This window comes from Ovis canadensis, chromosome 15 (genome assembly GCF_042477335.2).
Source record: "Ovis canadensis isolate MfBH-ARS-UI-01 breed Bighorn chromosome 15, ARS-UI_OviCan_v2, whole genome shotgun sequence".
In the NCBI taxonomy this organism is placed as follows: domain Eukaryota; kingdom Metazoa; phylum Chordata; class Mammalia; order Artiodactyla; family Bovidae; genus Ovis; species Ovis canadensis.
This window is the reverse complement of record NC_091259.1, coordinates 89787018-89790241: the sequence shown is the minus strand read 5'-3', so window position 1 is coordinate 89790241 and position 3224 is coordinate 89787018. Positions and strand designations below refer to the sequence as shown.

The following is a 3224-nucleotide window of genomic DNA, read 5'->3' as shown; positions in this document are numbered from 1 at the left end:
AGTTCATCATAAAGGTCTTTTGAAGACATAACTATGAAAACCATCAAAACGATCTCAGAGTGAAAAAGTGAGGAATGTTTTTCTTATCACTTATCAAAATATTCTATTAAATTAAATAAAATATAGTCATAAGCAGTTATAAAATGTGCAGGACTGGACACATAGTACATGGACTATTAGCTTAAAAACTGTGCAGAACAGCAACTCTATAAACAACTTCATGATGGAAGTGACTTTAATCAGTGGAGAAACCATTCAGTTAATTGTGTTGGGAGAGTTTGGAAAAACAAAACAAAAATTATCTCATAATTATACTTGACACTGTGTACTGAAATACTCCAGAAATTTTAAAAATACAAGCGAATTCAAAGAAAATATTAAAGACTTTTGGATTGTGTAAAACAATATTTTTTGTGTGTAATACCAAAGTCAGGTACCATAAATATCATAGAAAATTGAGTGAAAAAAGGGAAAGTGTTAGTTGCTTAGTGGTGTTTGACTCTGCGATTTCATGAATTGTAGCCCACCAGGCTCCTCTGTCCATGGGATTTTCCTGGCAAGACTACTGGAGTGGGTTGCCATTTCCTCCTCCAGGGGATCTTCCCAACCAAGAAGTTGAACCCAGATCCCCTGCATTGAAGGCTGATTCTTTACTGTCTGAGCCACAATTGAGCACCTAAAAATAAAAGAAATCCATATAGCAAAATCCAACATAAAAAATATTGACATTAAATGATACACTTGGAAAAGATTTAGGAAAATATATGAGGGAGAAAGAATTATGATCCTTGATATGTTAAAAGCTCCTACAAATCAAGAATAACCTACTAAACAAATGGGTAAAACATATATACAAGCAAGTCAATGAAGTAAATGCAAATAAAAACAATGAGAATGTTTTTAACCTGCAAGATTGTCAAGGAGTAAAGCTAAATAATTATGGGCAGTGTTGAATGGGATGGTAAGATATTGAAAGGTTGTTGTTGAATCACGATGCCAGGATTCTTGGCCCCTGGAGGAGAAGAATTCAATCCAGGGCCAGAGACGAGGTTTGATCTCTCAGAGCTTTTGTGTAATAAAGTGTTACTAAAGTATAAAGGGGATAGAGAGAGCTTCTGACATAGGCATCAGAAGGGGGCAGAAAGAGTACCCCTTAGTTAGTGTTAGCAATGAAGTTATATACTCTCCAATGAATCCAAAGAATGTCTGGAGGTTGTAAAGACCTCACCAGACCTACTCCCATAATTTACATTTTAAGATAACAGAATTAGCCAGAAGGTTTAATCCAAAGACTGTCCTCAGGCAGGATACATTATTGGTATATAATCCTTGTAAAGAGCAGGTCTACTCCCATAATTTACAGAATTACAGAAGGTTTAATCCAGAGACTGTCCTCAGGCAGGATACATTATTGGTATATAATCCTAAGGAACGTAGAGAAGGAAAAGAATGTTTGTCCTTTCTTCCTCCTTGAGAATTCCAGACCCCTCTCTCCTTGGGGACCCCTAGACTTCTTATCAACCTGCCTTGGAAATGACTCTCTCAACATTTTATCATAAAATCTTGAATTTGTGTAAACTAGTACCAGTTTTGGAGAAGGAAATGGAAACCCACTCCAGTACCCTTGCCTGGCAAATCCCATGGACAGGGGAGCCTGGTAGGCTGTTGTCTCTGGGATCACACAGAGTCGGACACGACTGAAGCGACTTAGCAGCAGCAGCCGCAGCAGCAGTTTTCAGACAACAGTCTGGCAACATCTGCGTGTTTATGTGTGCACATGTATGTGCAGAAAAAAGTGCAAAAATATATCACAAACTATCAAGCGTGCTGCGAAATGGGGTCCTCAATGTATTTTCTCACTAATTTTATAGTTTCTTATATTGACTATGAATAATCTTTGTCCAAAAATATGAAACTTTATCCAAAACAAACAGATTTCATGATATTAAAATAGACAGTCTTTACAACCCAAGAATCTTTCTGCAGTTTGAAGAAACTTCAAGACAATGGCTGCAGGAAGGAACAATACAGCAGTCACCAAATTTATCCTCTTGGGATTTTCGGATTCTCCCAAGTTTAAGATTGCTCTCTTTGCTGTGTTCATGGGGAGTTACGTCTTGACAGCGGCCTGGAACCTGGGTCTCATCATCCTGATTAGGACGGACTCCCACCTACACACACCCATGTACGTCTTCTCAGCAACTGACCCTTCTTAGATTCCTGCTCTGTCACTTCCACAACCCCTGGAATGCTCTCCGACTTCTTCAGGAAGCCTGCACTCACCTCCTTTCTGGGGCACGCCATGCAGCACCTCTTGTTCTCTCGCCTGGGTCTGGCTGTCTCCTGGCGGCCCTGGTTTATGCTCGCTACGTCGCCATCTGCAGCCCTCTGCTCTGCACAGCGACCATGTCCCCCTCTCTCTGTGTGCAGACGGTGGCAGGATCGTGTATAGCTGGATCCCTTGGCTCGCTCATTCAGTTGTGTGCCTTACTTCAGCTCCATTTCTGTGGACCGAATGTTATCCATCACTTCTTCTGTGACCTGCCTCAATGATTAGTCCTCTCCTGCTCCGAAACTTTCTTGCTACAAGTGATAAAATTCGTGATAGCAGCGATTTTTGCTGTGATCTCCATCTTAATCATCATGGTATCTTACATTACGTCATTGCCACCATCCTGAAGATCAGCTCTGTTGAAGGCAGGGCCAAGGCCTTCAACACCTGGGCTTCCCACCTGAGAGCAGCGACCTTTTTCTTTGGATCAGGCCTCTTCGTCTACACGCACCCCAGAGCCGGCAATTCTCTGGGCTACGACAAGATAGCTTCGGTCTTCTAGACGGTGGTGATCCCCATGTTGAATCCTTTGATTTACAGTCTAAGGAACAAGGAAATCAAAGACGCTCTAAAAGGTGTAAGAAGAAGGGAACGTTTTCCCACTGTCACGGTTAACTAAAGGTCTGGGAGCCTCATGACCTCTCGACCAGAAGCTTCCAGACTATGCAAGGGAAATGAATGTAACATTATTCAGCAGGGTTTCAAGTGAGTCAGTCCATCTAAATCCACACTGGCTCAGTGCCGTGCAAATCCTGCAGTTTCTTTCAGTCTTGATCATTGACTCTCCTTTCTTACACCAGCAATGACTTCACAAAGCACTTAATGTATTAATTTTTATGTCCATATAACCTTCAATTTCTCAGTATTTGACCCTTGCATACTCTTTCAGAAT

The 3224-nt window shown here is 41.2% G+C and overlaps 1 pseudogene; it reads left to right on the top strand.

Annotated features, from left to right (window-relative positions):
* Nucleotides 1-2006: 2006 nt before the first annotated feature.
* Nucleotides 2007-2951, top strand: LOC138420265 (olfactory receptor 5AN6-like; annotated as a pseudogene).
* Nucleotides 2952-3224: the final 273 nt, after the last annotated feature.